The sequence below is a fragment of the Agelaius phoeniceus genome, chromosome 1 (assembly GCF_051311805.1).
Source record: "Agelaius phoeniceus isolate bAgePho1 chromosome 1, bAgePho1.hap1, whole genome shotgun sequence".
In the NCBI taxonomy this organism is placed as follows: Eukaryota; Metazoa; Chordata; class Aves; order Passeriformes; family Icteridae; genus Agelaius; species Agelaius phoeniceus.
This window is the reverse complement of record NC_135265.1, coordinates 97,356,008-97,380,360: the sequence shown is the minus strand read 5'-3', so window position 1 is coordinate 97,380,360 and position 24,353 is coordinate 97,356,008.

The following is a 24,353-nucleotide window of genomic DNA, read 5'->3' as shown; positions in this document are numbered from 1 at the left end:
ATGATTTCCAGCTCCAAGTCCTTTTACAAGTCCCACATTGAAACCTTTCAAAATTATATTATTCAGTTGCTCGGGTGCAAGTTTTCTGCTTTATTTCTTTCGGACAATATCATGCCCCCTTAATATTTTTCTTATTATTCTTTACCACCTGTGGTGCAACCATTACAAAGACGGAGACGTTTTAGGTCCAGTGCCCAAATCTGCAATTGAAGGCATTAGAATACATTTTTGCTTAGGCAATGTCAGCATGGGTTTCCAATCATGTGCAACCTCTTAGGATTTACCTTTATCAAATGATGAGATATCAGTGCAATGATGTACATCGATGTGACTGTCTATCCATTGAAAGTTCATCTTTTGAATCTTCTTGTCAGCCTGGCTTTGCAATGACATACCCAGGATCTCTGGTTCCCATGAATCACTGATTTCATGTACTTGCCTTCCAGGCTCCCTAGCCCTAGGCATGTAAACTACTTCTTTGGTCCTGCTGATGAGCCCAGCTTTCAAACTAATCTTCCTCTAAGGAATACAAATATACCTGGACACAAGTTCATAAGAAACAAATTAAATGGAAGAGTATAAGCTGTGAGACTTGGTGCATGTTACTGGTAAGGAAGGAAATTTGCCTTTTTGAGTTTACAGCTTGTTACTGTCAAGGGATTATGTATGAGACACTGTGATAGGGACCAGTGTTTCTTCCTGCATCTACCAGGCAGAATAGTACAGAGGAGCACATATTTATCACAAGTATAAGTCAGATAATTTTTTTCTGAATATTACAAATGGCTACATTTACAACTGGCATGTCTCACCTCTACTGTGTATGTTTACTGGCATTATGCATGTTCTGTGTCTGGATATAGAATGGATTCCATGAGATGAAAAAGCCTGGAAAATATCATATGGGTCACCTTTCTGGAAAATTAGTGAATGAGTAGAAAGAACAGAACAGAAGCAGTTGTGGAATTAGAGAATATGCAGCACAAAGATCAGACAAGATACAGCACGAGAGTATCACAGTTGTGTATGGTATATGTGGGTGGTAATATGGGCAAGGCATGGATGGACAGATGGCTCAGGACAAGGAAGGTGGAAAGAAGGACAGAAGGTCCGACTCTAACAGTTGAGCAGAAGAGCTGCCATCAATCAGAAAGTATTCTATTTGGAAGCCGGTTGGTATGACCGTGTTTCAGGGCATGGAGCAGTTTGAGAAAAGGATGCTGTTTATCTGACAAGAATAGGCTGTGCTGCACTGGTTTCCTCTGCCCAGGCTAATATGGTTCAGTTGGTGCTAAATGCCAAAGAAACAATGTACTTGAATCTGGGAGCAATACTCGCTCCCACCGCTCTGAAAGAGGGCAGGAGCTTGCTGTGGTTTGGCCACCAGCCTTTGAAGAGCACGTGGTATGTGCAAAGGCTGCAGTCAGCACCAGGTTTCTGTGTGAGGTGAGAGCACCGTGACATCTCTGAGTCCTTCCCTTGTGGTTTTCCCACAGACAAATAATTTTAGATTATAGCTACAAAATCCTAAATGCTTCTAGCTGTCCAACAGATTCACTAGTTCAACATCCCATACTGTCAATTTTCTCAGTAATTTTTATGTTTTTCTATAACCTCCCATCCGCATGAACTTTGTGATGACAATTCGATCTCTCTCCAGTAAGAAAAAAAAGATATCATAATCTTTCTGTGTCATGTGGGTGTGACAAGACTTGGTAAGAAACATAAAAAAAAAAAGAGAAAGATAAAAATAGATCTAGGTATCCCATCCTTTTAAGTCAGTGTTAGGGCTGTTTTCTTTCCTTTTTTTTTCCTTTTATTTTCCCAGTGCTTAGGTTTGGCAGTGTTATTAAACTGTATGTTTTATATTTCATGATGACAAACTGGAAAAACAATCAGCGCTAGCTTCTGAAGAAAGAAAACACAGTGGTATCAGCTCTTGAAATGACTACTAATTATCTTCACTTTGTTAAATTTGGTATTTTCAAATATCTGAAGGCAAAAGATGTTAAAATTGGTCCTGGATATGAATCTCTGTTGTAAAAATATTTAGATACTATTTCTATTACCATCACCACTACAGATGTTAGTATCCATTGGCAGTAGTCACAACCCCAGAGAATTTATAGTTTAAAGGAACATTATTGTTAAATTTAGAGCAAAGATGAAAGTTAAAAGAAAAAGTTTAAGTAATATCAAGGAAAATTAAAATGTGTAAAAAACCCATTCAATATCCTTGTATTTTTTTTTTCTGGTAAATTACTATTGAAGTACTGATTTCTCTCTTGTTGCTGTTTTTAGTACCTCTGGTTCACAAAGAAGAAAATTCAGATAATTTCCATTTCTGCATGCTGTTAGTTTGTAGATGTTACAATAAATTCTTTGAAGGTTGATTTCTTGAGTGAAGTGCAAATAGGTTTCAGCTTAACCTGTAAATGCACAAGTGGTGTTTTCATAGCTGAGAAACCCTAGAAGGTTTCACCATAAGCTTCAAGACAGTATGAGGGAATCCTCTGAAAGAGCCATACTACAGTTTGTGCAGTATGCCAGCAACATGCTTAATAAGCCATTTTCTACATCGTTATTTTCTGGTTTTGATTTTGTTTTTCTTTTCACTGTAGACTTGCTTCCTCCCATTCCTTTTTCATTTGTCTCTAGGCCTAGCCTTTCCATGCTTCCTTAACTTCAGGTTTTTACTTTTGCTTCTCTGATTAATTCTTTGTGACTTTTCCTTAACTATCCATATTCTCTAGGGGTTCTCTGAGGGCATAATTCTGAACTTCATGATCAGAATGACTAGACTGACCTTCAATAACATTAGGTTCTTTACAAACTTTGTCAATACTAGCTCTTCAGTTTTTCACTACGGATTTAACTGTATAAATAATTATATGACACCAGAATTTAGAAAAAACTAAGCACATTTCAGTAACAATAATAGCATTAATAAATGACTACATATTAACATAGGAATTAAACTTTGAAACAGAATTTGTCTGATAACATAGATAGGAACAATACTGCTAAATATAGATAGGCATTTAAATCTAAACACCTTGAAAATTATTAAATCAACCTAAAATCATTAGATTTGTTTTTAAACAAAAAGTTTAGCTTCTCTTTATCTAACAGTGTAACCTCTTGAGCAAACAGAAGGTTCATTAATTGCTGTTTCAAGAAGTGAGAACTGACATTGTCAAGAAATAATCTGACTGCAATATTGGGAAATGGAGGAAAAGCACCAAACAACAGCAACAACATATGAAAAAAAATTACAAAATGGAGTTTTCACCAATTTTTTGTGTTACAGATGGGCCATTGCGTGTCTATGACACAGTTCAGTAAAAATTGTTGGAAAGAGCCCAACTCCAGTGCTGCATCAGTGGACAAATGTTAGCATGGCACTTTTCCCAGGCTGATGTTTGTTACCTCTCATGACTGTACATGCCCTGGTTATCAGTTTTGCTCAACACTGATTACATCAGAGAGACATACCCTCAAAATGCTGCCTCATGAATGACTGCTTTCACATTTAAAGCTGCCAAACTGGACTATAAAAAAAGTCAAACTTTGTGAAGTTATCAGTGCTACTGTTCCTGCAAGTGCTGGTTTGTCTGAAAATAACTTCAGGGCAACCTGGCAATTGAGTTCCATCTGACACAAACTACACCAGAATGTAAAACCTTTCTGTAAGATAAATATGAAATGTTTTGATTAGATTTTAGAGAAATTGAATTTTGGATCATTTATCTACACCTGTTTTCTTGTCTCTGTAAATTACTTCCTTTTCTTCATTATAAGCAGGTTGGTGTAGACGTCTGTAGCAAGTTTCTCTCATTTTCCACTCTAAATTATTCACTTAACTTTTTCCAATGACAAGGAGTAGTTCTTCCTTTTTAGCATGACTCTGGCTGCCCACAATAGAGATGTTCTTTTGTCTTCCAAGATGCTGTCTCAGAGTATAGAGACAGTAGCACTTGGGATGCAAGGCCAAATGCCCTGCTTCAGGGTTAGCTTGTACTGTAGTTTCCCCTTTGCTTGAGTGTTTTGTTTCACTTTTGATGACAGGACCATGGTTTCCCAGGACATCATGATATCAACCTTTTCTCTGTTCTACAAATCTCTCCAGTTTATTTTCTGCAGTTCCAGGGGCACAGCAGGCTGAGTCTGTCCTGCATCTCTCCTCTGCTAAATGCAAGATCCTTTTCTCTTTGCAATATCTTCTGGGCTCTCTCTGGACTGATGACCTGTGAGCATGGTAGATGCTTGCTTCAGTGGGTTGGTCTGAGCCTAATGAAGCCTGAAGATGTTGTAGAAGTCAAGGGATCATAAAGGAAACAACTTACAGTAGACAGATTAATCAGAGCATGCATTTTTATAACATTTACAAAACAACAGACTGCCTGCAGTTGTTGCACTTGTTCTGTCTTAAAGCTGAAGAGCTCTACCTGCGTCTGAACCTCCTTTTCACTAAAAAAAAACAAATGTTATTAACTGTAAATATAGGCCTGAGATGTACACAAATATCTGATAAACTGAGTCTTGCACACATTTAAGTGAAGATACGTTGTGAGGTTGATTTTGGGCAACCATGGACTCTTATTCAAAATTTATAAACACTTCTTAAAAATAATTGCCAGTATATAATGAAATAAAAATTGAAGAACAAACATTAGGAAATCCTAACTACATTTATATCTCATTTCCATTTACATTAGAAGAAATATTTTAGACTCCATACAGAATTGAACCATTTCACTATGTAATAAACAGATTGCCTATGTTCAAAAATGTTGTCTGTGTTTATTTTTGTTTAATTATTTTTTTTCTTATGCTTTCCCTTATCTATGTGTGTGAAATAACAAGTAGCACAAACAAGTATTCAAATAAGATTTTTTAAAGAGAATTTTAGTCTCTGACACAAATTATGGTTGATATGGCCCTTAAGTTAAAGTTTTTATAGATTCAGTTGTTCTTCTTTAAGAATGAGGTTGTTTTTAGAAATTTATTCACACTGAGAAATTTAATATTTCTTTATCTTATAAGGTATAGACAAAAAAAATCCTGTGGGGAAGAGCCCACTTGTTTCTGCTATAACTATTTACATGCACTTATCGATTATGCATTACTACATACCATGGAGCATTTATTCACCTTAAAAACAAGAACATCACCACATAAACTTAGGAATGTATCAAATATGTCAGAATAATGGTTTTATTTCAGCACTATACAGTGTCCTTATGCATACCAGGGAGTTTTTGGTTGATATCAAACTGTACTTGAAGAATTGTCCAGAAGTTCCTTATGTCATAAAAATACTTGCTACATCATCGACATAATAAATATTTTGCTTCCTTTTCATGACAACTAGGATTAAGAAGAGGAAAATTTGTTGTTCTCAGTATCTTGCTTTCTTGATATAAACTTCTTTCTTTTAGAATAGATCTCCTTTCTTTTAAAATAACCAGCTGGCCCATGGAATTTCATGGGCTATCCATGGGAAATTCAGAATAAACTCAGAAACTCAATGTGTCTATTTTCTCAACATGGCTCATCCCACTTGGTAAGAATACATGTAGGTTGAAAGAATCTTGTTGCATTGGGCATGCAGTCAGGAAACTTTTCAATGCAAAGGCAGATCAAAAATAAGGGGAGAACTGGTAAATGGGTAGTTGTTGGGCCACTAAAACAACTGCAGGCACAAAATAGAAGAGGAACGAACTGAAACTTATACTGATATGAAGGGAGAAACATGCAGAACCTGACAATTTGAGATGTAAGACTTCTGAAAGAACACTTAAGGGGAAGGGATGGGGTGAAACAAAGAGGAAATTTAGCAGAAAGGCATATAAAAGGGGCTTGGTGTGTCTAAACTGGGGCTGGTCAGTACACTTCTCTGACAAAGCCTGGTGTTGGATCACCACAATCTGTCCTATTTGCTCATTAAATAATTGCTTAAAAACCTCTGCATGATCTCACTCTCCATTTCCTGTATCAGGGCTGTGAGGGCTGATTGCCAGCTACTGGTGAGACCTATGTGAGTAGATTTGGTGCCAGCAGCAGGAGTCAGACCAGGTTGCCCCGTGGCCAGAGGTGCCAGATACTGAAGCTGGTGGAGGTCTCAGCCCCAGCCATTTGGGTGGCACTGGTGTAACTACTGGGGAAACTGGGGAGAACAAAGTGAGGGGGAAGCTCAGCAACAGCAGCTGGAGCAGAACTATGGGTCACAGTTTGTGTACCTGGTGGTGGCTGCTAGAGGTTACCAAAGTCTTTGCGTCTTCCCGAAAGTCTTCGCCTCTTCCTGATTGGCACACACACACTCCCATGCATACTCCCAAGCGTGCATGGGAGTAATTGTGTGCAATTCACCAGCAAACCTCATGCCAGACCAACTGGAAAGTAAGAGAGCTGTGTGGAGAGTCAGATCACCTGGGATCCAGGCAGAGCTGCCCAAGAGACAGAGAGGCTCTGCCAGTACATGGAGGCCTTGCAAATGTGTGGAGGTTTGGAAGCCTGACCTTCAGTCCTGAACAACTGGAGTCCCCACATATGTTATAGGAAACTCAGAATAAACTCAGACATTCAATGGGGTTACTTCAGAATTACCAAAGTGCAACTATAATGAAGAATTAAGCTCACAGGATTTGACTCATTAGGTAAGCATCCTGTCTGTGGCACTATCTCTGCCTCAAGTGCAAGTTTCATTTATTTAATGAATTGTGATTCCCTTTTAATTATTTTGTACACTGAACTGCCTTTTTTTTTTCTGGTTCCTTTCCAAGAAATAATCGAAGAGAGAAATTCATGAAGCACTGGTCAATGCTGAAGTCACTTCTAGTCAATTTGCTCAATTCATATTAATTCAGTGGTCCTAAGCCCACTGGCAAAACTTTTGTGTATTTTTTTCAAGACTGGGAAAATCTAAAGAGAATAATAATAAAGAGTGGGGCATACAATTTGCATGGTTAATCATGCAGCAGCCATGAAGGATGCCAGGTTGCCTTCATGGTGAGACTGTAGATTGATTGTTCCTATTACAGTCTTTGTACACAACTCCACGCTTGGACTCAATTATCAGTGATTCATAGAAGAGAACATGTGAAAAGATTTATCTGGGATTCAACCTGTTATATCAGCCACATTTCTTATAAACAGCATTCTCAAATGATGAATTTGATCCCAAAAGAACACATATTTTAATTAGATTTTTTTAAAGAAAAAATGCTCTTTAATTCCCAAGAATTCTTTAAAGGATATTTCGAAATAGAGAGAGAGGTAGAGCTTACAAGTTTCATGTCATTCCAAGCAAATTAGAGATTAGATATAATATTTTTGGGAACTTTTTAGCAGGTACCAAGGGGAAATTGCTAAGGAAATTTTCTGCAAAGAAAAATGAAAGGAGAGACAATATTGAAAGGGCTTTTGTAAGATGAAGAGCAATTGATTGAAATTGAGGTTAAATGATTGAGAGAGTAGGACAAAGAGCTAGCAGGAGCATATCCTGTATGACCATTCAGTTTTAAACTTTGCAGTCAAGCTCTATGTAACAAACTTGTGCTAAAATTAAAAGATCAATCACTTGCTTAGTCTGGCCTATCTATAATAGACTTTTTTGAGGCAGCATGGGGAAAATTGGAAAGAAAAGTAAAATAGGACTAGTTTTTTTCTGTTTCATTGCCTAGAGAACTAGTTTTTTATAATACCGGTATGAAACCAGAAATATTTTCAGACAATCTGTTGCTCTATTTAGTTAAAAGAAAGGGTAAAGTGTGGCATATGCAGAATGATTTACCATAGGCTCTTGCTTTGAAAGGAAAAGAAAAAAAGGAGAAGAGAAGAGAAGAGAAGAGAAGACACAAAACCCCCTATACCAAACAACTTTACCTGTAATAAAATATTAAAGTGATTAAACACATACCTCTGCTTTTTTGTCTGCTGATTTTTCATAGATTCATCTTCACACTGAGTCTTTCTTGAATTTTTTTCTGAGAGATATTATGTGCTACTCAATGTTTGCGCACTGTAACTAATCTTGAGGGTTAATCTTATAATAAATATAATGAGTAATAAAAATTATCTGTGATAAGGCCTGACAACAGTATTTGAAGCTGAGCTTAAAGTTCAAAAGTGTTTGAAGGGCTGGATTCTGTCAGGTGCTCAATTTGATTAAATAAATTTTTTATCAACTCCTAAGAAGGCAAAACCAAATGAAAGAAATTTGTGCTTGTGAAAAAGGGAATCCTGAGTTCCTAAGGCAACTCAAATTGTTTAGAAATGGATATTTCTGCTGCAAGTGTCAAGTTTTTGATTCATACAGACACGATTCTAAGTTCTTTAACTCTATTACACTTTTGCTTTCACTATTTCCTTTTCATGTTTTTTCTTAATTTAAGTACAGCTCTGTTGATAGCAGGAAAAGCTATTATTGATCTTAATACCATCAGCAATTTTTTTGCCTTCTGAATATTTTTTCTTCAGTCAATTCCATTCCAAAAAAAGGGCAATTGGTAAATTAGACATTCCAGTTTAAGGAGTTTTAAATTTTCTTTCATGTAGTATGTACTTTTTTTCCTTCAATATGGTTTTAAGGGACAGATCTTGTTCTATTTTTCTTTAAGCTTTATTTCAATGATAACAAACATTTCATATTTGCAAAATAATGTGCAGACACTACTTTATTGGTAGTGGGTTCAACACGTGGAGGACACGATAAAAAAACAAATCAGAGATGCAAGGGAAATTCTGTGTCCAGTTCAGTATGATTATTTATTTTTTAAAAACTTTTCTTGATAAATAATAATATACTTGCCTACAGATGTGACTAAGCAAAGTTAAGAAAAACAATCCCCCTTGGATCTTCTTGTTAAGTCTGAATGGTGTTGGTAACTGCTAGTAGGAGAGACCAAGCCATGACTGCAGTGTGCAAGCACTGCTAGAAACAGAGCAGGAGAAATGCAGGCAGTTGTGCACATAAAGCAAATGCCAAACATAAAATTCACATCTCTTCACTATAGCTAGGAGTCTTAACTACACCAGTTACCACAGCTGGTTTTATACTCAATTGAAAAAGATCTGTCCAAGAGAGAAGTTATCATATCCAGTGGGGACACTGTAATTTTTTCCTTGTGTCTACAGATATATCTAAATATCTGGCCTTAACGAGACGACTAGATGTAGAAGTTAAGGCCAATATCAAAGCAGAAATAAAGCAATATCAGACTTTTATATTTCTTCAAATTGTGCAACTGAAAAGCAGCTGTGATGTCATTTTGATTAAAAAAAAAGCCAAAACTTGCTAGGGTGGAGTCTTTTCTTTTGAATTAATATGGTGTTAACAAAAGTACTCCTGGAAGCAATGGTTTTTGTGTATAAATCAGTTGTTGCATATACTTTGCAGTTGATGCAGCTTTAGGAAATACACAAAAAAATAAACAGACCAAATTATCTTAGTCTTAGATAAAAATATGCCAGGTAAAAAAAAATCTATATAAAAACCCCAGTGCCAGAGTACCAGAGTATAAATGTGTGTGTACATATATATATATATATATATATATATATATATATATATATATAGAATATGACCTGTTCTTTGTATTTATATTTGATAAAAGAATAATGATGTTTTCTGAAAAATAATGCAGCATTATTTAAGGTTAGAGTGTCTCATGGAAAGAATATGCAAAATTAAATAGTTTTAGGAGTGCAGATTTTCTTCACTCTTCTTTCACTTTTCCTGAAACTGGAGCACTGAAACCTTAAGATTTCTTTAACAAAGTTTTATTGCATGTCACAAAATGTCTTACATTCCTATTCTTTCTTCTCTTGTCCTACTTTTCCCACTATACAGACCACTCCCTTTTCTCTTGTTTTCCTTTCCCTGCTGGGATATCACTTATGCAACACCACATAGAAAGGAAGAAAAAAAAAATGAAATAAACAAACTTTCTTTCTTTCTTGTCAACATACTACTTATGGTGTCCAGTGAACAGTTCACTGAGAATTGCCAGGTAAGCACCTTATGGTGTTTCTTTCTTCCATGAAATCTATCACAACAATTTAATGCATATGTCTCTAAGACCAATTCTGAGATTATTCCTGTGTAAAACTTCCATCTGAATAGTTTTTTTTGAGACTCGTAAATCAGAGTCTTGAATTCTTTAGTATTTTCAGCTCTTTTAATCTTAAAACCAAGGCTCATTGGTGAGTAGGTCAGATTAAGCCAGCCATGAATGGTTAAAAATGATGTAATTTTCTTTGCTATAATTTACCTGTGCAATTTGAAAGATTTGATAATGCTTTAATCCAAAAAATAAATTTGCAGAAAGGAGGTGTCTCAGAATGGCTTTTGCTACATTTAACTTTTTTATTACATGCATATCGTGTGTGCTGGTTTATTTTTTGCTGTGTTATTGCAATTTCACTGCAAACCATTGACCTGAGAGCCTTAATGTAGACATTTTCTGCTTCAGCTGGTGTGGTAGTGTCCATATTTAGCATATTGCTGGGTACAAAATGAGATGTAGCTGGTTTTGAATCCCTTCTAATTAATCATCTGCAGCTCTGCAACAGCATTCATTACTTTGCAGAGGGTACTAGAGCTGATCCTCTGTTGCATTTCTTCTGATAGTTGGTTTAGCTGTCCTGAGACACCACCTGTCTCAGGTACTTGTAGCCACCATTATTCTAGCAACCTTTACTCTCCTCAGGCCCAGCAAGATAGGGTGTGTGCTTATGCCCGTGTGTGCATGTGTTCTGATGCGTGTCTACTTTCTTGTGTTCCCAGCTCTTGCTGAGAGTTTGAACAAACTTTGGTAGCTCAGCTGAGGTTTGGGTTTCTGAGGCTAGCACCTTGAGATGATGGTACCCACCTTATAGTCTTCAGGTTTTTTACATCATTTATACTCATGAAAAGCTCAGCTGCTCTTCTAATGTAGGTGCAGAGCTGCACTTACCTGTGTGCTCAGTGGAGCAAACACAAGTGATGTGTGTTTATACTCTCCTAGATATCTGATGAATAATAGTGAATTCAGAGCTTCATTCATCAAGAGTTGATTTTTATGACCTGTGCTAAAAGTGGCTTGTATGCATTGTTAAAAATGGCTCTCCTCTCCAGTTTCCTTTGACCAACAATTTAAGATTATACTAATAAAACAACATGATGTTCCCAGGTAGTAATTTTCTGGGTATCAGGTGTCAGAGACATCTTTGACAATATAAAGAGTTTTCAATTAGGTAGAATTCAAGTTCATAAGGGGGCTGTCTAGAAATTAATTTCAGTGAATTATGGTCAATAGATCATCAACCCTACTTCATCAAAAAACCTCAAAACAAAACAAACCCAAATGAATAGGGCTTAACATCAAAGCAGGGCATAAATCCTGTGAGAATAGAGAAGAGGAGTACAACATCTTTGACTGACAGAGTATTCGAAGGATTGGAGACGAAATCACTTTTGGTACACATAGCTCACCCCCATTCTTAATAACTACGCAGGTTACGTGTCACAGGACAAAAGTCACATCACGCTAAACTACATTAGAGCTCAAATTTTTATTTGATTGTAAAGTCAGCTGATGGGTCGGCACTTGAGAGCCTAAAGAAATGCAATGTGAATATTATAAAGGCTGATGTGAGTTCAGATTTGAGCTGCACTGACTACAGGCATAACAGCAATATGGGAGTCAGATCATAAAATCATTGAATGGTTTGGTTTGGAAGGGATCTTAGCAATCATCTAGCTCCAACTCTGCTGCTATGGGCAGAGAAAAATTCCACTAGATCAGGTAGCTCAGATAGGAATTTCAGAAAGTGCTAGAGATCACCCACTGAATATTTTTTCCTTCAAGCTGACTCTTCTCAAGCAGCTAGAAAATGAGATGTTAATTGTGCATATTCTCTTTTGGAAATTCCAATCTGAACGGCTCTAACTTCCACTCCAGAAGGAATTAAGAGCCTTCAGATTCCAACAGTTGGGTATCTGATATCAACTCCTTAGTCTACAGCTTTCTTTGTCTGTACTTACTTGCATTATACTGTAATTGTTTTTCTTCATTAATCCACTTAATTCATTTTACATGTGAGCTAATTCACCAGAGTTTGTAAATTATGATTTAGAAGTCTTTAATTTTTCAGAGTAGTCACTTTAAAGGAAAAGGAAAAATAATGTAAAGAGGAAAATAATATATTATTTGTGAGGGGATAATTTAATTTTATTTTCTGAGATGGCTGGTTGCAATTCCTCTTCATATATAAGGAAAGCTCACTAACTACTCACTAATGTTTCTTGCAAATGATACCTTGAAAATTAATATTGTAATATGTAATCCCCACAGCTGTGGATGTACATCAGCTAATATTTTAAAGTAATGCCCATTAAGATCAACGTCAATTAACCAGAATTCATTGTTTGAATATCGATCAAGCATATTTAATTTACCATTAGTGTTAACAGAATGATGTATTAGTCAATTAAGATAGCATTGACTGAGAATCCTAATTAGATATTTAATTCTTCAGCCAGATTTAAGAAAAACCTAACCATTGGTTTCAGTGCTTTCCCTTTGTCTAGAAGATCTGCTTATATTACATGGAAAGTTACTGAAATGCATCAATATGAACTGTCTTCTTTTTCAACTCACACTGATTTTCTCTGTGCTTTAATTTATCTCCTAGAATTTCATATTTCCGTCAAAGATTTTCTAAATCCTGCACACCAGTTTTTTCAAGCTAAACAGGCAGATTGCAGTGAGCTATTGCCTAACTGTGGAATGGCCTTTTCCAGAGCAATCAGGAAATAATTCCCAAGACAGTCAGTCACTGGCTGCTGCAGGAGAAAGAAGACTCGACTGGAACAGAAACTTATGATCCCTAAGTATTTGTGCAGAGGCTACTGGAGAGGTTTTTAAATAAGCTGAAACCGTCTCTGTGCCTTATTTGCTAAGCAAGCTGCATCTTCGTTTAGTCTGCAGCCTTGGTTCCTAACTCTATTATCCCTTGCCACCTCTGCTCAAATAGACATGCCTATTTACCCTGCACATCCCTGTTCTGGCACTCTTGTGAGAGACTGAAGTAATGCTTTCCTGATGTGTGGAGTGGTAAAGGACAGCAGACTTTGGATTTGTACTATTTAGACAGGAATGAAAAATAAGAGAAACAGAGAAAATATATTATCAGAAATTTAATTCTAAATACAATATTTTCTATTAGCAACAACAAACAGAATAGGTGAAGAAAATATCCTCTTTGAACTGGATTGAGGCACATAACTTTGTGCCTTAACAAAAACCAAACTTCAAAAATGAAATAAAATGTTTCAGCATAGTTTATATTCAATGTTTAATCAATATGAAATATAACTTGTTTTTAAAATTTGATTCTGAGAACTTTAGTATTTTGAGGTTTCATTGCAAAATGGAATGAAATAATTCTGTCATCTCATGAAATCAAAGTTTCATACTGCTGCATTTAGGAATACTCATAGCCGAAAAGAAATTAAAGACTCATTCCAAATGGAGAACAACACTGCATTTGAATTTAAGACTGTTTTATATAAGACTTTAATAACCAGTGCCAGTTAATAAAAACTTAGATGAAGCAGTGAGAAATAGGTATTGCACATATTTAAAGTGGACAAACTCTTTTATTTATTTCAGCTAACCACCGCTGGGACAGCTGCAGTTTTACAGAATCATGAATTCTGAATCAGGATGTAATTGGCTAGGTTAATTTTGTCTCATTTAACAGGCTTTTTTTCTGGTTAAATTAAGGTGTAACTGCTTCATCCTCATATGATTTATTGTTAAATTGCCTCTTACTTGAATAGAGGTTTTTTGTGTATTGAATCCTGAAAGAAGAAAATTAAAGATCATTTATAAGTAACTTTGTTTCTAAATATTTTTCCCTAGCAATTTTAATGAGATGCTCTTTGCCCTTTCAAAGGCTCTGCTTTTCTGAAGTGCATAAGAAACCTGTTGTTATCCTCTAGGGTGCATACACTGGAGGTACAAGCATTACAATGTTGCTCCTGATCTGATGCTAAAGATAATCTTATTTTAAAGATTTTGCAAGGGAAAAATCATGTTATATTTGTCCTGTTTCCTGTGATTTTCCCTAAGCACATACTAATTGACACCATCAGACATGGAATTCCAAGTTGGGTGAAACTTTGATTTAATGATGCATGGCAGTTCTTTCATTCTTATGAAGGTAAATTGTATTCCGAAGTATCAAGAGTAAGAAATGGCAAGGCACTGAAGAGCTTACAAAACTGTAAAAAGACAAGTGGAGTTTCTTAAAAGATTACAATCCTACATAATGAAAATTAAAGATTGCAAATATTTCCACCACCTGCCATCAAGAAAATGCTCACAAGAGACTCTTGGTTCCAAATATTTCTTTACCAGTGTGCTGGAAGCTGATTTCATGACTTTTCTGAGTTGTCAGTAGCACATAGCCTTGAAAACAATTCATGGACCTCTCTAAGCATCCTTTTAGTACCTCTGTGAAAACCTTGTGTAGTGGTTTTGGTTTGCCAATTTTAGATTTCCTGGCCAATGCACCACATAATGTGGTAGGTTTAGTGATGGCCAAAATCACCCAGGCACCCTTTAGGATTTATTTACCCATTTCCTGCTGCGAGGTGGGATAAGGAGAAGAGCAAAGCAGGCTCAAACTTTAAATGATATAAAGAAAACTTTATTAACAGAACTAAAAGAATAGTAAGAATCATAATAAAACCTTCAGAACACTACTCCTTCCCCCCCTCCCCCCCATTTTCTTTCTCACTGACAATGTAAAGAGACAAAACTTGGGATTTTCAGTCAGTTTACCACTTCTAGTCTTGCATCAGTTCTCTTAGGAAGAGGAGTTTCTCTTGCCATGCCATGGAGACTTCTCCACAAGAATAGGTCTTTCTCTTTTAATTTCCACGAATAGCAGCTGCCCAGAAATCTGCAGTCGTGAAGTCCCTCCCATCTTTTTTCAGCCTTCCCACAGCTGTGTTTATGGGCCATGTCAACTTATGGGGTACTATTTTAAGGAAGAGCTGCTCAAAAACAAAAAGTTCTCTTCATCTATCTCTGAGATCATATTCATCTCTCAGAGCAGAGGTCTTCTTCTTCTTTCCCTGTGTGCAAAGGGAAAAGGGTCTTCATCGAGGGTCTTCATCATTCTTCATGCAAAGGGTCTTCATCATTCTTCTCTCTCTCTGTTCAAACTTCTCATGGGATCACAGCTGCTTCAACATTTGCATGCTTCAGCATGGGTGCCCTTGCTTATATCTACAGGTTGAACACTCCATCCTCCCATTCCCTATTTCCATTAATTACAAGGCTATTTCAGTGTATCATAGTCCATCACCATGGCCTTTAAAAGAATTTCAGCCCAAGACTAAGGCAGCTTCCCATTCTCCCATCATCTGACACTAACTCCTTTACTGACTTTAGCATCTTCATGTGGTTTCTCTAGGTGTCTTCACTCTGTCCTTTTCTCTCCTCTCCAGAGAGGATTGAAGGTCTGCAAGTCTCGTCTGTGCAGTAGAAGAGTTAAAATCTCCCCTGGGGCCTGCAGGTGGTCATGTGCCCGGGGGTAGTGACCGAAGCACTCACAGTGATGGATTTTCAGGCCATGCTGGAGGTGCTGTGTCAGGATCTCAGGGCGCCGGCCAGAACGGCAGTGCCTGCTCTGGCTGCATGCCTGGTCTCTGGCTCCTGCTTTGTTCAGTTTCAGCTGTGGGCTCATGGCTTCCCTTTCCCCTGCCCAGAAGTCACTGCAGGGAAGGCTGGTATCTCAGCAGCCAGGCTAGAACTCAGAAGCAGCAGCAGCAGCAGCAGCACACCATGGGCTGATCTGACCACACTGGGGTTGGATGTGGCTCAGCCAGTGCTGCATTAAAGCAGGGCCCAGCCCTGCTGGGACAGGGCCTAGCAGACCCCAGCTGAGCCCAGGCTGGCAGCGGGCAGGGCTTAGTGTGGGCAAGATGTTATCGGCTGCAGCCCAGCCCTATCATGGTGTTGCACTGGAAAACAAAAAATGAAGCCATCACCTTCTGCAGGATAGGTGGCTTGTGAGGACTGCCTAATCAAGGGAAAAAAAAAACTTCATGGAGATATCAGAGAAGGCTATGAAGGTCTAAAATTACTTCCATTTTCTAACATGCAGAAAAGTTGAAAGGGTGTTGTAAAAGATGTTTTCTAAGTTGTTTTGTAGTGGATTTAGTGATAAACATGAAAGTTATGCCTCACCTGCTTGCATCACTTCTGTAAAATCAAAAACCATTTCAGATTCTCAAAATAAACAGCCACTGATTTTAATCTTAATAATAAAGAAAATTTGGGAATAGAATTACAGAAGAAACCCCAAAAGAACATGACAGCTGTTTTAAGAGGTAGGTGCTAAAGCATTTGCACAGAGGGTTAAAACAGAGTTGTCTTAGTGACTGAGAGATGCTATTAAAACTTTCCACTGCTGCCCTCCCAACAGATGTGAGGGATAAAACTCCCACACTGTGTATTGAAAAAAATCAGAAGTCTGAGCAGAAAAAGAATATTTTTTTCTTAAGACTGTGTTAAAATTGTCACTGATGATTTTGAATTGAAGAAGCTGCACATGAAAAAGCTCTAATCTGGGAATTTTTTTTACTTGTGGCTCTGAGCTGGATCTGCATGAGCAGGACCAGAGACAGGGGATCACCATGCTACAGGCGACAAACATAAGTTCTGAGCCAGGTGCTGGCACATGAGGACACTTGGTTGCAGGGCTATTTCAACATTTGTGAGTTATGGGGCAGAGGACCCAGGCAGCATCAATGCCACTGTGCCACCTTTGTGCTGTTTGCCAGCACTGCTCACAGGGCTGGTATGGGAGCACTGAGATATTGTTAGAGCTGGTGGCTTTGGTACTGTCACAGCAGTGACAAATGGTTATTGCTCTAGAATTCTTCTTATAATGGAACACATCAAAGGACAAAGAAATCTAAACTTCCAGATAAACCAGAGGACTATGTATTATGCTCAGAAAACAATCCCTGTGATATACATTGTTCCTGAAGGACTGTCTGGCTAAGTAGGAAAAGAAGATCTCACAATATCAGTCCCTAAATCTGAATTCAAAACCTATTAAAGAAAGTAGCTACAGATCCTTTAGAGATTCTGACCAAGGTTTTGAAAAGCACCTTAATTATTTAAGTGTTTTCCTCAGTATGCAGTTTATAAAAAGCTGTAATTTTGAACATCCATATTACAGCATTCCTGGAGCCCTGATGCTTTGTCCTGGAGCATTGATGATTCTGATCAAAAGACAAAACTTCATTATTCTATAGGAAGCAGTGGCTGCCTATGGAATTCTTCAGTTGATTATTCATATTCTTAGAGCTCAAAAAAAAATACTACTTTACAGTATGTTTTCTTAGGTTTGTATTGCAAGTTTTATATGGTTGTTATAGTGATGAGTTTCAGAGTCTAGTGTAGCTCTTAAATGTTAAATGGTAGGTTTTCTTTGCCTTTAGCTGGAATTGAAGCATATTTTTAATATAGAAAAGAAGTGTTTCTAATGTATTCATATTACAATTTAATCTGTTTAGTTTAATTTTGATACTGAGCCACGTGCTCATGCCAAAAAGTACTCAGCACCAGCTATTCAAACAGAAGAATCTGCTGTAAAACTGAAAGAAAAAAATATTTTGCTTGGTATGTGTACAAAATGAAGTTATGTTTTTTTTAAATTATTTGATTAATAATGCAATAGATGGTGAGAAATATGATCTTTAAGCTGTTTGAATGCATTTATGAATAAAAAAATCCTTTCAGTTTCAACAAGATATATTTTGATAAACCTTTCTGTGTCTACCATTCTTGAATATTGCCCTTTTTTCCTTATAGCCATGCTCTGCAAGTAGTCTCAAGTATCAATTTTTGTACTATTTGTAGGTAGAATCAAAAAGAAGATAAATGTGCATTAACTTACATAGTTTTGAATTTGTTTTTTAAAAAATGCTTTTAAGTTTTTTTTCCATAAAATTAATATTTCTGAATATTACTCAGATGACTATAATTAAAAATCACAGTGAACCTTATCCATTTAGATAGATAAGTAGATTTTATTTTTAGGACCCTGATTACATCTGTAACCACATGAAGTCGTAGTCATTACAAATGTTTTTTAAATAAAAGGGTTAGTATAAGTAACCCTTAAAGTCTACATCATTGGACATGCAGCACTTACATTTCAATGTGCTTCAAGGGACTGGAAATCAAAACCAGTGCTGCCAAGCACTGTCCTACCAGTGTTGTCAACAGGATGTATTTCAAGCAAAGATGACAGGACAAATGATAAGGTGCTTGTGAAGATCTATACTATAGATGCTTGTCAAAATGGATTCAAAGAAGGCCCCAGCATCTTGCTTGAATTTTGGAAAACCTGTATAAAGATCTGAACCTAGAAAGGTCATAGTTTTTAGCTGATTATGTGAAAGTGAAGAAAAGGCAGCTGGAAGGCTCTGACAAGGGATTTGAGCAGACTGAATTGGTGGGCTGAATCCAAAGATATGGGGTTAAATGAGGCCAAGTGACAGGACCTGCCCTTGGGTCACATAACCCCAGGCAGTGCTATGGGCTGGGGGCAGAGTGGCTGGAATGATGCCCAGTGGAAAAGGACCTGGGGTGCTCATCAACAGCAGCTGAACATGAGCCCAGGTGGCCAAGAGGGCTAATGGCATCCTGGTTTGCATCAGGAATAAAGTGGCCAGTAAGACCAGGGCAGTGACTGTGTACTGCTGAGACCACACCTTGAATCCTTTGCTCAATTTTGGGCCCCTCACTGCAAGAAAGACATTGAGGTCCCCACTGCAAGGACCAACTGAGCTGGTGAACGGCCTGGCATACAGGGTTTACGAGGAGAAGCTGAGGGAGCCGGCGGTGTTTAACCTGGAGAAAAGGAGGCTTAGGGGAGATCTTATTCCTCTCTACTTCTACCTGAAAGGAGGTAGCAGTGAGTAGGAGTCAGTCTTCCACAATCTTCTAGACACCTAGTTTTTCGTGTTTTTTTTTTCTTTTTTTTTCCTCTTTTTACTTTTTTTGAAAGAATGGTTGGGCATTGGAGCAGGCTGAGAAGTGGTGGAATCAGCATCCCTGGATGTGTTCAAAAAGCATATGGGTGTGGCACTTGGGGATGTGGTTTAATGGTGAGCACAGCAGTGCTAGCCTGATAGTTGGACTCTGTGACTTAGAGTTCTTTTTCAATCTAAATGACTCTATGATTCTAGGATAATGCTGAAAGGGACATGGAAAAAAGTCCGTCTGTTGGAAGAACTGTTGAGGCAAATGAGTGCCCTAATGAAGACTGGGATCTCAGTTGCAGGGTCTGGTTATATCCTACTAAATTTCTGTCACCTAAATGTGATTATTTTCCCATTGCACCTTTAATTAATTGCCTTATCTACTGTCTTACAGGTTTCATGAAAAAAAATGAAAAAATAAGTAACATGAAAAAAAGCTAACAAATTCTTTCTAAAGAACACTCATGGACTGATGGCCTATAAATAAGAACTAATAGAGGACTTAGGAAACTTTGATAACTTGGGGGGGTCTTAATAATGCTATCTTACGACTTTTTTTCTATGTCTGTAAATTCTAGAGAGAATATATAGAACTGAGCTACCATCATAATTTCAGTGATAATTTCATTACATTTAAAATGTTTAAAGTGTAGGCTCTGGAAGACTTTTTCCTGCTTGATCAGTCTTTTTCATGGATTACTGTCTCAGAGCAGCAATTGTGTCTTCTGTGTGGGGTCACCATCATTCACTGGCCTTCAGCTGCAGTGCTGATCACAAAATCTCTGTCCTTGCTTTGTCTAGTTTACATATCTTTACTTTGTATGTGCTTTCAAAATAAATACCCACAGAAATAGTTAAATATGTTATGCATTCTGCAGAAATGTTTTTAATTGTTGATGTAAGGATAGATAACATCTAGAAGGTAATAGAGTCATACTCTTACGACTAAAGAATTAGTTTTCTTCTCATTACTTTCTACTGCCTTCTCGCTTGTGACACATAATTTTAGTGAAAAGCCTGCAACAACTTCCCTTCTATCACGATAACCATTTCTTGTTAAAATTCATTCTGTAATTCTGCTGGAATGAAAGAAAGGAGGAATAGTACCAGTCAATAATGTGCGAGTGCCTGAACAGTCTTCTATAATTTAGGAATTAAAAAAATTTCCAAATATACATGTAAAATATAACTACATAAATGCATGCTTTAGTGCCTATTATGTTAAAAATATAAGCTTTCAAAGACATAATTAGCTGACAGGCATGAGCCATTTTAGAATGTCCTTCCAGAATAGCTGTAGACTAATTCTTACTAAACTAATATTAATGTAAATCAGAAATTATACCTGTAGTAGCTGGTAAATTATGCCAACCTGATAACAGTGTAATTGAAATAAGAATCTGACAAATTCATGAAGTGCAGCTACCCCAAAGGCACTTGCAAAAGCTATAGAAGCTGGAATTAAACTCATACAACCAAAATAATTCGGACGTAAGTCCAAAATCTATTCCTAAATCATCTCACTGTGCCTTTCTATTGCTGTGTTTTGTTGTGAATACTGCTGAAAGGCACAGGTAGTGTCACAGGACACAGGAAATAAGAAGAAATCTAGACTGATTTTCTTCTCTGTAAATGTAAAGAGTTATTCAATATTTTGATTAAGCTACAATTGATAGAAAAAAACCCATCGTTTTTAGGTAAGATCGGTGAACTTTCAGAATATGGGTGAAGTCAGCTTCATTGTTGAAGAACAAATTTTTAACATTTTAATGCCATCTCCACTCATTCTAATCCCTCAGTAATGTTGTGCAATAGATAACAAAGGCCAGGCAATATTCTGCAGAGGATAAATGTGTAGCTCTATCAGACTCTCTGCATGTGTTCTGCATCTTGTCTGGTAAACTCAGTGTATAAAATACACATTTATTCTATTATATTTAGTCTTACAAAATTAAAAGAATTGAAAATTTTAGATTTATCCACTTGCTTTTTATTCAAGTAGTTCTTCTAACTAAATAAGTGTAAAATGGCACTCAGAGTAAAAATGTTGGCAAATTGACATGTATATATATATATATATATATATATATATATATATATATATATATATATGAAATAAGAGTAAGGTTTCTTTTAGGACTAAGCTGATTGCAAGAGAAACTTAAAGTTATATTTGACCATGTTCTTAATGGCTCATATATGTGTGAAGTTATTTCAGCTTCTATTTAGAAACTTTTATTAGAACAATTATTCTAACAGAATAACAGCTGTTACTGTACTGGAGGTACCAGCTCTAGGAATTTACTTTAAATAGAAGAATTATAAGTAAAATAATTGTAGATTAGATTTGGGTATAAAGAAAAGCTGTTTTTCATCAGGTTGGTTTCCCCTGTTATGTTGAGATGACATTCAAATACGATTTCTTTATCATGTTAAAAAACATTGAAAGTATTTGCATCTGCAAAGAGCAATTCAAGATCATTTTAGAAGGAAGTAGAGAAAAGAAAATCTTTGGAATACAGCAGACGAATGGATGAGAGCTTATAGAGGCCAACCACCAACTTTAAGTATACTGCCTTTCATCTTTTGTGCTAAGTCTAGAAGCAAAGTTCCTTAAGAGTTCAGTGAGAATTACTTGAATAAATGAAATTATTTGACATTTTGTGACATTTGACATATCCAAGACTGTTAATCTAAAAGAAAAATATAATTTTTCATTACAGGCTTTTCTTTTTTATTTTGAATAAATGAATAAACAAACAAGCAATTGGATAGTTTAATAAATACTTTAGCCCTTCTCCATGTCTTGTTCAAAGATGTTCCCTGATAAAGTCCTAAAATTTCCTTATCTCCAGAGGATTATTATTATTTCATGAAATACCTCGTTTTGTATAACCATAAGCTATCCCAGGTTTTCACTGCAAATGGCCAATAGACTTTTTGATGTGTGGAATTTCTTGCTTTTCTGCCAACACTCTGGAGAGGGCATGTGGAATGCTCTGTTGCCACACTTCATACTTGCATTGCCAAAATTTCTAGATTCATCTGTTTCTTTCTTACTTCCTGCACTGTTAAGAACAGTCTTGCAACCTTTATACTTCATTGAGAACCATGCACTACTGTTTTTTGAATTTTGCACAACATGTGCAAAAGCATATTTAGGTTTACTTTGAGGTTTTTTCCCCCCATTTTATCAGACAGGGTTGAACCGTGCATGCGCATATAATATTTACCCTTTTTCTATTGTAGTAATTTTTTATTGAGCTCATATATACTTTAAAAGAAATGGTGTAATAAAGCTATGCAATATAATTATTGCACTGATCAAGCTTACAGACTGCTGAAGAGAAATAAGCAAATAGATCATAACAGAGATGTATACCACAAATGATTTCACTGCAACTAGGAGCGCAGTCAATTTCTCTTTCTCTATTTCCCCCTTTTTCTCCTTCTTTTATGGTATAGTGTCCATGAAAGTTTTTGAAGTGACAGCCCAGAAGATTGAAATAGTCAATTTATCCACAGAACAAGTACCGTGCAGTTGAAGTAATAATCCTTCCATATTACCTCAACTCTGACCAGGAATGACCGGACAGAGGTTGTGGTTTCATTTCTATTGAGTCCTTGGCCTTTGTGCTGATTTTGCCATTGGCAAGAGCCAGCTGAGACATGACTTTTTTGAAGCAGATGTCTGCCTGCTGTGATCAGTATTGATACCAGAGACAAAATAAATAACATTTCCAGACCTCACAAGAGACAGAGTAATAGCAAGAGCTGCAGTAAGCATAAACATAACAATAAATTTCTTTTTTATCTCTTTTTTTTTTTTTTGGTACCTACTACCTGGAATCTCACAAGCTTGTTGGTTTTCTGCGCAAAGACAACTGAACTAAATACACATTGCAATAAATTGAGATTTTACCTGTGGCCCTTCTCTACGCTTAATCCAAAATCCTCTGAGACATTTCATCTGTGTTTATTGATACTCAGTAATCACCTCTATAGAGAAAAAAGGGTAAACAAAAAAGAAGCTTATTCCTTCATATCTTCCTTACTAATTGCCAAGTGAAGTTTTTCATAATCAATTTGTGTGAAAATATCATGACTATCCTTTTGAGTCACCCAAGGAGAGGGGTACAGAATGGAATTTTCTGTCTTTTTCTGAAGAAGGAGAAGTAGTAAATATAATTAACTCATGGGTAGTTCTGCATGAGTACTCATCTATGCTCACCTTTGACCAGCATTGGATCACTTTTCTCTCTGGTGCCTAGCTGCTGGTATGTCAATTGGATCATTCAAATCAATGAAATGATTGAGTATTCTGTCTAGTTTCTGTTGTAACATGCCAAATGTGTGAAGAGGAGAGCTTTTTGAGCATCCTGGGCGGGTTTGTGAGAAGAATGTAGGAATTACACCAAGTCTCTTGTGCAGAGACTTGGTGTAATTCCTTGAAAGTGAAAACGCTTGAAACTGAAAAAGCTCTGCCTGGGGGGTGCTCCTGGTTGTGTGGCAGTCCTGCACGAGAAACAGTACACAGAAGAATCAGGAACCACCAGCACTTCTCTGCTGGAGTCAAACTACTTCCTGCCACAGGTAGTGGATGATCCCACAAGGAATGGCTTCTCTCATACTAACAAAGAGAGAAGGTCTTGATGGAGATTTGGGACTGTGGGCAGCCTTGGCTCTAATGACCATGAAATTGTGGAGTTCTGGAGTACTGGGCAAAGTGGGAGTAGGGCAGCAAGTAAGATTACTCTCATGGACCTCAGTAAGGCCACATCTAGAGTGCTATGTCTAGTTCTGGGCTCCTCAGGACAAGAGAGACAAGGAGCTCCTGGGGCAGCTCCAGGAGAGGGCAAGAAAGATGCTAAAGGGTATCTCTCTTACAAGGACAGGCTGAGAGAGTTGGGCCTGTTCAGCCTCAAGAAGATATAACTCAAAGAGGACCTTATCCATGTGTATAAATATCTATAAAGGGAGGATGTCAGGAGGATGGAGCCAGGCTCTTCTTGGTGGTGCCAAGCAAGAGGACAAGAGACAATGGGCAGACCCTGATGCACAGGAAGTTCCACGTGTAGATGAGGAAGAACTTTACTGTGCAGGTGACCAAGCACTGGAACAGGTTGCCCAGGGAGGTTGTGGAGTCTCCCGCCTCCACAAGCTCCTATTCAAGCACCATCTGGACTTAATCCTGTGAAATGTGCTCTAGGATGAATCTGCTTGAGAAGGGAGTTGGATCAGAGGATCCACTGTGGCAGTCCTGACCTATCCAACCTGACCCATTCTATGATTCTTT